Source organism: Oculina patagonica, chromosome 5 (assembly GCF_052425735.1).
Source record: "Oculina patagonica isolate OP01 chromosome 5, crgOcupat, whole genome shotgun sequence".
Classification (NCBI taxonomy): Eukaryota; Metazoa; Cnidaria; class Anthozoa; order Scleractinia; family Oculinidae; genus Oculina; species Oculina patagonica.
Genome location: NC_135762.1, coordinates 7,837,999 through 7,850,474, shown reverse-complemented (window position 1 = coordinate 7,850,474; position 12,476 = coordinate 7,837,999). Strand labels below are relative to the sequence as shown.

The 12,476-nt window shown below is 37.4% G+C and overlaps 1 long non-coding RNA gene across 2 annotated transcripts; it reads left to right on the top strand.

Annotated features, from left to right (window-relative positions):
- The first annotated feature begins 3,771 nt into the window (after positions 1-3,771).
- Positions 3,772-11,620, top strand: LOC144654199 (uncharacterized). 2 transcript variants are annotated; one of them, XR_013570871.1, is made up of 5 exons: positions 3,772-3,836; positions 9,078-9,230; positions 9,967-10,139; positions 11,342-11,405; positions 11,551-11,620. It is a non-coding gene; the product is annotated as an uncharacterized LOC144654199 (long non-coding RNA). The 2 variants fall into 2 exon arrangements; XR_013570870.1 differs by having other exon boundaries at positions 11,342-11,583.
- Positions 11,621-12,476: the final 856 nt, after the last annotated feature.

Here is a 12,476-nt window from a genome sequence, read left to right as displayed (position 1 = left end):
TGGTTCTCGTAAGCGGCCACTAGAGGTGTAGGGGATAGATGGCCGCTTACGGGAGCTTGCCCAGCTAACAATTACCGGGCGGACGTGGATGACGCCAAAACAAACACTCAAATATGGTACTGTCATTACTGTAAAATCATTGTTGTGAACGGCAATGTGAAGTTGGTTGATAAAAACAAGATACAGAAGTTTTTTATAGGATTTTCTTTGGGGTGTCCGCTTACGGGAGCGTAAAAACAAAGAAAAAGACTAATTCGTAATCTGTGAAAGTGTCCGCGGCCGTTTACGGGAATGTCCGCTTACGAGAATGTAAAAATACAGAGCTTGTATGGGAGTAAAAACGGGGTTTCAAATAAGGCGGCCGTATGTAGAGCTGTCCGCTTACGAGAGTGTCCGTTAAGAGAGCTTCGACTGTACTTACACCATCAAAGACCATTTACTAAAAGCGAAAAAGTTTTTGCTTTAATTTGTTCAAATATATTGACTGCCAATTGTAGGAAATTATGAGGAATTAACATAAACTTTATTCTTGATTTACTTGAAAACGCTCTTTTGTGTACAGGTAGTCAATCTACTATACCTGAACATATCAAAAAATGAATACCAGGAGTCAATCTAGATTTCGAGAAAATCAAGCTTTGAGAACAAAAGAAAACGTCAGTGGTTGCTATGGTAACCTTTGTGATTAAGTGACGGGTAAAAAATAAAAATTTGGTCATATTTGATCATTATGGTGTATTTTGGCAAAAATCGAGCATTGGCTTCCTTGATAATTCCACCCTTCGGCTAAAAAAACTACATCGAGCCCAAAAAACAAACATCTAATGACTGTATGCCCGTGATCTTTCTTCGCCTAGTTGTCACTTTTTCGTTTCTTTTCTTCCGCTTTCTTATCCTTCGCGATCGAAAAAAATCGAAACAAAGAAAAAAAAAGCTAAAGTTTTCAAACTCGCTCTTTGCTGAGCTAGCTTGATCGAATGACGCCATGATTGAGCTGATGTTTACAGGCCCGCAAATGGTCGCAATAGTCGTGGGACTCTCACAATTATGGGACTGACGCTCTGCTATAAATTGAGTTACCGGTACACAAGATGTTGGTTTTGAGGTTAAAATAGCCTTAGAGTTTCTTTGCTTGAATGACTTGTTATACGGCATATGATAAAAAAAAACCCAGAGAGCCACTTATACCGGCGTGGACCGTACTAGTAAAGTGGAAAAAAGTGACTTTTGACAACGGTCACATGCGCTTTTGACGAGGAAACTGTTAGTCTATGTGCAACCCTTTCCTAAAACTTTGGAACGCTAGCTTTATCTTGAGAAAACTTTTAAAAAAAGTATTTTTACGGTTTTGAAGTTCTTCAGGTGTATACCTTCGCTTAGTTCTAGTTTCGGCGGAAAAATTGTTTATTCATCCATTGTGGCTTACTGTGGAGTTTACCGTTTCACGACTTCAAGGTTTCGGCAAAGTCACTATCATTAGCTCTTATTACTGATGTTTTTTTTAAAGGAGTTTGCAGATCATCAGTAAGAAAAGAATTATTGCAATGCGCATTACTGACTGTATTTCAATTTAATTGACATACGATAAGTGATCATTCATACAACGAAAAGAAGATAATTTTTTCTTAATTAGCGCGAGGACGATTCGGGAATTTTTGGCTCTTTGTGAAACAAAGGGACAACTACTTTGCAGCATAAAGGACAAAGAATAATCCCAATAGATTCATTTTGATCAATAATTTAGACAACAAATGACGAACTTAGTAAATAAACTTTAATATTTCGGTATAAGCTATACCATCATTAAACGGAAGAAAATTTACATACAAGGTTGGTCTTAAATACTGTGGATTACGAGACGAAACAAAACGTTTACTCAAGAGAATAGACGAAGTTCTCTGCTGGATTTCAGTATACGTTGTTGAGGGAAGGAGCTAGGCGTTTGATGTATAAATATGCCTCTTTGTACAGGAGAAGATTCCAGTTATTGTTACTGATCTAATACTGTGTTATCACGGACCGTGACTTGGGTGAAATATTCTTTGTCACAACTAACAGGAGGTGGAACAATGTCAGTATTTGAAGTATCCGGTAAATTACACAAATTGCCAATGAAAGTAAGTGAAAGTAATTATCAAACGTTCGCAAGTCAAACGCCTTTCTCTATCTAAAAATTAACGTTGGAAATATTGCGAAGAAATCTTTGTGAATGACTTAGCTTTGCAGTGATACGATCGCGATCACACATAACTATTTGCTAAAAATTGATTTGGAAGCGCTGTATGTTAGCCCTGTTAAAAAAGTGATAAATTCTTCAAAGTGATTCGAAGCAAGCGGTAAACCGCGGTAAACCGCGGAGCGCGAGAAGCACGCTGGAAACATAACCCCCGTGTCACGTGACTGCCGTGTGACACGAAGTATAAACAGAGAGCGAGAATGTTTTCGTTTCGGTGGTTCTCTCGAGAATCGAGCATCGAGAATCTTGCCGAATTTGTCAACTCTGTATTTTTCCGGGTACTGTGACATGCGTGGCGTGACAGTGCGATCAATATTTGTATCTTCTGTAGTTCAGGACGCTTCCCAACAAAAAACTATTCGTATTTGGCCTGGATGTGGGCAACAGTGGAGTTGGGGACTTCCTGTCAGTGTGAAGAAAAGTGGGGCCTATGTCATGGGGCCGCTGCAGAAGCGGTGTAATTATTTTAATATTCGGGAGTTTTCCCTTCTGATCATGATAGTTTATCATTTTACTCCTGTAGAACTAGAATAAAGACCCCTTTACCACAACCTTTTTTTTAATTTCGTGGCAGGTGAAGAAGTAAATGCAGAGTACGAGTTCGGGGAAAGAGGGAGGAGCAGGCTAAGGAGCCATGAATTCACTCCGAAATAACGCGGTTATTTCAAAGGAAGATCTGGGGAAAAGTGGGTGAAGAATTGACTGAAACTACTGGAAATTATGCTCTCACACAATAACGAATGAATCTATTGGAAACTATGCTCTCACAAAATAACGACTGAAACTATTGGAAACTATGCTCTCACACAATCACGAATGAAACTATTAGAAACTATGCTCTCACACAACAACGACTGAAACTACTAGAAATTATGCTTTCACGCAATAACGAATGAAACTATTGGAAATCATGCTCTCACAAAATAACGACCGAAACTATTGGAAACTATGTTCACACAATAACGACTGAAACTATTGGAAATTATGCTCTCACACACAATAACGAATGAAACTATTGGAAACTATGCTCTCACACAATAACGACTGAAACTACTGGAAACTATGTTCTCACACATGTACAATAACGATGTTTTGTTATTAATTGAGGATTTGTGGCAGAGTGAGTGAGCTACAACAGAAACTTTATTTGAAGAGGTTAGTTAAAACGCAGCCCAGGGCTGATGTGGACCTTAGCAAAATAAAATATTTTAAATTAACATGACAATGTGGATAAAACTATTGAAAACTATGCTCTCACACAATAACAACTTTCGATTATTTAAATGGGAATTTGTGTCAGGGTAAGTGACGATGTTGATGAAACTATTATTAGAAACTATGCTCTCACACAATAAAAACTTTCGATTATTTAAATGGGAATTTGTGTCAGGGTAAGTGACGATGTTGATGAAACTATTATTAGAAACTATGCTCTCACTCAATTACGACCTTCGTACAGGCATTTGATTGGCTACTTCAGTTACTGATTCTTCCTGAAACTTACCCTAACTTAAATGCCCGTGTTTATTGATTATTTTCAGAATACTGCCGCAGCAAACGTGCAAACTTTGTACCCAAGACTGACCGAGTCACAAGCAAGGTTAGTTCAAGTCCTGTAGATCATTGATCTAAATGTGTAAGCTAGGCTAAAAGATTATTTTAACTTCTTGGCACACAAACGCTAATATAATACAAGCTAAGATCGCAGAGACTCGATTCGTGAAGTAATTTCTCGCTTTTAGAACAAAAATCAGCTTAATTTGCTTTTTGACCAATTCATAAGGGAGTTTTCCAAGAAAAAGTCAGGACCGTAGCCGCTTTGAGGCAGACCGAGGCACTTGCGTCGACCCGATGATTTTTCGTTTTTGCTAACGTTGTTGTACGTTATTGCCTTGAGATCAGTCATAATTTTTTTGGCTATTGACCCTAAAAGTAAAACTGATTTTCGGGTTTGAAACGGATATTATAATTTTGTTTTGTCATATCTTGGACAAGAAATTAAATAATACAAATAAAACTCCCATTAGGCATTCAAAATAATCAAGAGCGACTTTTCTCCACCCTGATTTTTTATCAAATGAAGTTGGAGGAACCAGCAAATTCAATAGCCAAGTAATCCAAAAAGAAGCTTAGTTTAAGCTTAAGCTTGTATTGCCGTGAGTTTATTACGACTATAAGCCGTAATATTTCTTCACCCTGTTTACAGAACGCATTAAAGAGAAATTCGTACATTGCATATAAGTGAAGTTGTGAAAAGTGCTTAGCGACGACAATACAAAAAAGCTTGAGAAAACTTGTTCGGCAAATCAAGATCAATACGCCCTCACTAGCGAACCAATTCCATTTTACATTAAATAACTTGTAGACGGAGATGAAAAAGTGTATAGTAAAAATAGTTCGAACTGTGAATGCGGCAGAAGATAAAGATTGTAAAAGATGATCGCCGAATTATGACAGTATCCCAGAAAAGTAAGTGAGCAACCAAATTTTTGAACCAATCACAGGCCAGAAAAAGTAAGACGTCAATACCACGATTCCACGAACACTGTGAACAAGTCTGTGAGCATTTGTTGTGCTGTAAGAATCAGTGATCACTTCCGGAAATCCTCTTTTCAATAAAACCTGGAACTAGAAACTGCAAAACTCCATAGAAATCATATTCTTGTTTTGTGATTTACGTGCAAACCGAAAAAATGCGATTCCTTTTTTGTCGATATATTTCGCTTTCGTTTGTAAAACCGGAAATAAGTGCTAACTTTTTTCAGATAAGGTGGAGCATTTTTAAGATTTCTGTCAAAACGAGAAATTTCTCGAGTTTTCAGCTTTTCGCCGTCTTCATCAGCGCTTTCTGCTCTGTTCGGCCTTCTTGATTGACAGCTGTCAAAAATGGCGCGAAATGAAATGCTCGCTCGGCTTTGCCATTAATGCACAAATTGTCTAAACTGCATTTGAAATTGGCGTCTTGTAACGTTATGGAGTATTTTGACAATAACTTCGACGTGAGAATTCAAGTAAAAGTAAAAAGAACATACACGGAGATCAGCAAACTATTTAAGACGGAATCCACTAGGAAGTCGAGTAATATTTATTAAAGTTGGACAAAAATCAATTTCCAGAATAATTTAAATCCTATTGCGTTATTTCCTACCCTTAATAAAAGGTAAAGATGTAAGTAATTATCCGTGATAACACCAACAACAATTTCTTATTAGAGTCTGAGAAAATGAATTTCAAAGTTCACAAGGTATGGGCAAAATCTCACGTGTAGCCATTTTGTAAATTCGTCTTAAGCGATTCAGTGGAATTCAGCGGAACTTCAAAATGTGTTTTCGATGTGTGGTGTTGTTAGAAAAGATTTCTTTTGATAAGATATTTGAAGCAGTAACAAAAAAGTTTGCAATAAGGTGGAAATAATTCTGGTACAACAATTTCTTATCAGAGTCTGAGAAAATGATATTTAAAGTTCACAAGCTATGGGCAAAAGCTTACATCTTTTAAGAGATTCAGTGGAATTCAGCGGAACTTCAAAATGTGTTTTCGATGTGTGGTGTTGTTAGAAAAGATTTCTTTCGATAAGATATTTGAAGCAGTAACACAAAAGCTTGCAATCAGGTGTAAATAGTTTTGGTACATAATATTGTCCAATAACTACTCGAAGTCCTGGCGGATTTCCTCTTAAGCAAAACATTCCGGAAATACGAAGAGGCTTCTCGGGAAGAAACTTGCGCTTATTCTGTTGATACAGACTTGTAACCTGCCGCTCGAGGCAGTAGCATTAGTTTGTGCGAAAAACCGAGAATTTCACAAAATAATGGATTGGTGGATAACGTTGAGCCACAGGTAACCAAAGCGTACTATGAGAGTTTGTATGGATGTACTAAGAAGGCTTGTATGGATTTGAAATAAAGTTGAGAAAAATATCCTTTTTTACCGGTGAAAAGTTATAATGAAACTTTAAACCTTACCTGGTTTCACGTTTTTGTATTTCTAGTGCTTTAGAAAGTCATACGCGCGATTTTCGTCTTAACCGTCTGTTGCGTACTAAAAGAAAGACAAGGTAGGAAAGCAAATTCGAAAGGCGAACGCAGGCCTCTTCAAAAAACTCGCTAAAGAAGCTCAAAACCAGACGTAGCTTGATCTTTTTACTTCACGATCCAAGAGCGATAAATATTCCATCTTTCTGTGTAATTGAATTACATTCAAGTCGAAGTTTGGAGCTAAGAACTTCATTTGAATTCACAACTTCGGCACAAATCGGTCGCCATTAGGCCGTGAAATACAAATGCGAGCACCTAGCTAACGGTCGAGCCTAGGGCGAGTACAAAATCCACCCCATCCGGGGGAGACAGAGGAGACCTCTTGTAAGCACCATCTCATACTCACTACAGCCACTATAAGTTAATTTTTGTAACGTTGGGAACGGTGCACAGATTTGAATGTTGATTGAATGGGTTGCTGACGTTTGGGTTTACCCGCCGTTACAAAAATTAACTTATAGTGGTTGTAGTGAGCATGAGATGGTGCTTACAAGAGGTCTCCTCTGTCTCCCCCGGATGGGGTGGATTTTGTACTCGCCCTAGGCTCGACCGTTAGCTAGGTGCTCGCATTTGTATTTCACGGCCTAATGGCGACCGATTGGTGCCGAAGTTGTGAATTCAAATGAAGTTTTTAGCTTCAAACTTCAACTTGAATGCAATTCAATTACACAGAAAGATGGAATATTTATCGCTCTTGGATCGTGAAGTAAAAAGATCAAGCTACGTCTGGTTTTGAGCTTCTTTAGCGAGTTTTTTGAAGAGGCCTGCGTTCGCCTTTCGAATTTGCTTTCCTACCTTGTCTTTCTTTTAGTACGCAACAGACGGTTAAGACGAAAATCGCGCGTATGACTTTCTAAAGCACTAGAAATACAAAAACGTGACACCAGGTAAGGTTTAAAGTTTCATTATAACTTTTCACCGGTTAAAAGAGATATTTTTCTCAACTTTATTTCAAATCCATACAAGCTCTTATAGTACATCCATAGAAACTCTCATAGTACGCTTTGGTTACCTGTGGTTGAGCCGGGGTCCTGGGGTACTGGGTACGGCGTTCCGGGGTCTTTGAAAAACACGGGATCCGAAATGTGGAAAAAAACGAGATCTTTGGAAGACACGTGGACTGTGGAAAACACTGAGTCCCGATTGTTTACGTAACCGAAAGCAAAAAATCAATGCGCATTTTCCCTGACAAGTTCCAAGACTCAGAAATGTACGCGCCGCAACAACAAGCGAGAGACATAAAATTTATTTTCAATCCTAGCTTCACGTAAATTTGTTCAACAAGTTTAACTGCAAGCTCAGAAGTTTACGTACCGCGATAATAAATGTTTTCTTTTATACACAAGTGAAGGACTTAAACCGGTGGATCAAAGTCGATTGTGTTTGAAAATTGAACCCAATTACTTGAGCTTCAAGAATTCACGAATTCTGAAGACATAAAATGGCAAGAGACGTACCAGCTAGCTTAGAAATGCACAAAAAGCACCAGGCTGAAAGAGTGTAAATTTAAATTTTTGCACCAAAAAAATATCAACACACGATTTCTTGTTTAAAATAAAAATCAAAGATGACTCTAAGTGCCCCTTCTGCCGTGAGGCACCAGAAAAACTACTTCACCTTTTCTGGAAATGCCCTAAAACGGAATCCTTCTGGACCGATATGACAACTCGGCTGACGCAGTGCAAAATCATTCCAAACAATATTAAATTCACTGGAGTGTACTGTTGCTATGGGTTTAAGGAGTCTCGATGTAGTTTTTTTAACCCTAGGGTGGTCGTTTTGAAAATGAAAATTATCTAGGAAGCCAATGTTCGATTTTTGCAAAAATACACCAAAATGATCAAATATGACCAAAGTTTAATTTTTAACTGGTCACTTTGTCACACAGGTTACCATAGCAACGATTGATGTTGTTTTTTTTGTTTTCAAACAAGCTTGATTTTCTCGAAATTTAGATTGACTCTTGGTATTCATTTTGTGATATGTTAAAGTATAGTGGATTGACTACCTGTAGACAAGAATGGGAACTTTTGAACAATTTCATTAAGAAGGCTAAATACCCAAAGAAACCCTTGTATCCCCTGGCATTCCGTTTTCTAGCCCCACTTGTCTTGAAAATGTCACCAACGTAACAGTCCTGTATTTTTCTGCCACCATATAGATTTCTACCTTTTTTCCTGTTAAATCGCCTCTGTGCTTATTATTTTATTTTATTTATTTTTTTGCTAAGCAGTGGAGAGTTTTGTAAAGCGCGTTTCTTTTCATTTCATTTATATAATTACCCTTGTAAATTTTTTTTGTTCTTTGTTTGTATTGTATTGTTGTGAGCATTATTAAAATTAAAACTTGTCTTTGCATTCCAACAGAGGTTTCATTTTATCAGGTTGCCAGTTTTGAAATTCGGACGTTTAATTAAGTTCGGTTACAGAGCTCAATCGAACTCAATCCACGGATCGAGTTCGATTGAGTTTGATCTAGTAAAATTCCGTTCTTCAATTCCATACAGATACATAAAGGTAACACACGTAGGCATGTGAATACATGCAAATATTAATTTATTTATTTATTTATTTTCGACAATTTAAACTAACAAATGGTAATTAATTTAAACATGCGTGATAGTGTACAGATACAGCATACAGAAAAGACTTGTTCTATATTTGGTATGTAAATTCACTTGGGGGGAGGGAGTAATTTACTCTGGCGCTCGCATTGGAAAGATAAACTACTAAAAAGCCATGTGCATTGACCGGCAAATTGTAGCACTTTCGGTAACGGCAACTTAATCTCCTTTACTTTTCTAGGAACTTACATTTGAAGCACCGAGAGTCCACTTTTGAACGAAAATCAAGCGATGAAGATGTTCGCGATTCGCTTCACCCTGGTAACTTTACTACTGGCCTTACTTTTCACCAACCACTTGGTGGCTCCTAAAGCAGCTAATGCTGGTTCCAAAAGTGAGTACCATCATAGCGTTGTGACTTTAATTTGTCCGGCAGTGTCGATGGAGAAATAAACTCATTCAAAGTATATATATTTTTCCTTTCACGTAACTGTTACAGGCAAAACATTGGCTTTAGGTCATTTTTATTGTCAACGTAGGTATTTTTTTAGCCTAGCTTTCATTTGTTTTTAACCTAGTTTTTTTTAATACTAGGTTAATCCCCATCACCATCCTTACTCACCCTCCTCTATCATCAACTGTTATCCCCCTCCCAAGTACTATCATCTAATTATTTTTTTACCTTTTTACTAACCTGCACTTCTAGGATTTGATCTCTTAATCTTCAGATTTGCTGTCCAACCACTTATCAATTTTGCCACATAGGAAACGTTGGGTGAACCACTATTTTTTTGTTTAATATATAACTGCAATCCAATCCATAACCCTAATAAACCATCTGAATGCAATAGTCACACGAAACATCTCCAGGACTCATCAGTATGGCATAGTCAGGCGTAAGGGTCTCACATATAAGATCATAGACCCCGCCGTTTACTCCAGATGCGAACCGGCCAAAGCTTGCTTTAAACCTCAGCCCAAGATGTGTCGTGTGACCGTTGCATTTAGATGGTTCATTTTCAATAGCCTTAATAACAACCCTAAATTTAACCTAGGTTGGAGAAAATAACCGAGGTTAACAAAAGAAAATAACCTGTAACATAACCATAACACGTTGAATTACATTGCAGGCGCCATTCCGTTAAGTGAGAATGAAGCAAAAGGCTTTCTGCGTCGTAAAGAACCAGGAATTATGCGACGGGACAATGAACAAGGGGAATACGGGGAAACTGGAGACACTCAGGAATTTGGGGAGCAGAATGAACAGGATGAACAGTAAAGATCCCCACCTCCTGATTGCCAGGTATATTATTGACGCTGATGATTTTTTCAGCTTAAAGGTCAAATGAACAGAAATTTCGATTTTTTTAATTTTTTGCCCACGTGTTTATTAAGAGCCAAATAAACATATCCCGAAGTTTCAAAGTAATCGGACATTGCATCGCAGAGATATTGCAAGTTGAAAAATGCTTTTTCTAGCCCTTCATAATCGTAGAGCGCTCGGAAAAATTGTCGGAAATAAAAAGTTGTGACGTCATAATTGGTGTTTTTGAAGACGACCGCAGACCGATTCCGCAGACCGCACGGTTAGAATTTAAATAAATGTGTTTAGTGAATTTCAAGCAGTAATTTCGTTCTGTTTGGCCGTTTTTCAGTTGATTGATTGTTCGTTGTTATTCAGAGACGCACATTTTTTAAAATAAAATAGCTAAAGCTCAAAAATAGCTTTAAGTTTTGTTTGCTGTCGTTTTGCGTAATCATGTGAGACATAGGTAGAATGCACGCTGGTATGAAAACAAATCAGGAATCTCTATTGTTCTTTCATTAGCATTTTACGTTAATGAGCAGAATTATTTGCACGTGCTTTAACTATGCACGTGCATTTTGAATCTTGGTACACTTCAAAGCCGTCCTATGCCAAACAACAACATGAAATGACGAAATTCTGCGTATTTTGGACATTATCAGCCACGACGGCTAATATTCGGTTTTTCTATTTGGGGTAAAACGCTCTCTTTAAATATTCAGCGGGAGCTAGCTTTTTTAAGCAATAAATAAGCAGAATACGTCCGGAAAGTTGCGAGATTCTCAAGTAAAATATAAATTCATTTTCTACCAGACGTTGTCGTTGACGTTGCCGTCAGTGCGGTCTGTGGAATCGGTCTGCGGTCGTCTTCAAAAACACCAATTATGACGTCAAAAACTCGTTCCATTCCTTCCATTTTAGTGCGCAGTCATTCAAAAACGTTTTCGTGAAGCCTTCGGAAATCTTCGTATTTTTTGCTGTTATTCACGCTTTATGGCTCGGAAAGCAAAAATGTTTCTTAATTTTTCTCAGTAATGGATAGTTTTAGCATTTGGTTGATTAAAATGGCATTTTGAAATTTCTGTTCATTTGACCTTTAATTTTGTAGAGTACTTCTTTGTCATTGCCATTTTGCCTCATTCTTATTCAATAAAATATATGTTGTTTTCTAATTTTTTTTCCTTCCTCTTGAATTGCAGCTTCAAGATATGGCCACAGTTCTTGATTCGATAACACGATGAAGTTTAACTCCATAGATGAATCGGATCAATTTAGGTTTCTGGGAAACTGCTCACCTACCCCTCCCCAAACCTAACATTAACCCTTACTTATCGCTTTGGGCAAAATGTTAGGTTTGGGGAGGGGTAGGTGAGCAGTTTCCCAGAAACCTAAATTGATCCGATGAATCAAAATGCAGTAAAAAGTAACAAAAAGAAAAGAAAGAAACTAGTTTGTAAAACAAAGATTCAAAATAAAAAATCCTTAAAAGAAATATTTCAATTGCGAGTCTTTCATAAAAGGGAAAATGAAAAGCCAGTTTTAGCCCAACAGTAGAAAAAGAAATTACAATGAAGTAAGGTAAGAAAATTAGAGGCCTTGTTAGGAAAAGTTTTTTTTTTTTTAATTGAAACCCATTATACAAGGCTTTACATTTTTATAATGACATTTATTTAAGAAATTTATGAAACTACTAAAAACATCAGAGCTACAATGCGCGCTCTAGTTGGTTATCTAGGCTGTTTCAATAGTGACCAGGTAGGTCTTATAAGCTCTGAGATTGAGCACCAGATTTGACCGCATTTTTCGTTTGCTATATATTGAGAAATGATACACACCACATATTTTCGAAATCACCCTCTTGACGTCAATGCTTTCGAATCGAATTTTAGAATCTTTATGGCAAACTATAAACCACATTATACATGTTATTTATATCGTTATTTAGAAATTATTGGATGAGGCAGAGTATATATTATATGAAGATTTATGCAGATCGAGGAGGGTTACCTTCATTAAATTTCTTGTCCTTTATAATGTCGATATTTAGCACTTGCTTGAAGTGTCTATGGAAGTTAAATCTGATGACACAAAGCGATGTTTTCGAGTACAGGTTTCCATCGTTCTTGCTTACTTCGACGTAGAATTTTGGTAAAACCGTTCCAGGTCCTCCGCTGTGGCTGGATCAGGGATTTTTTCCTCTTGAAGATACGCTTTTAAAATCGATCGACTCCCCTGTTGCTTTTTCCGTGTTTTGACTTTCCTTGTCTTCTAATAACTTAAATATTTTACCTCTTCGTAATGCTCAAATTAAGCGGCCATTTTCGCACTTTCAAC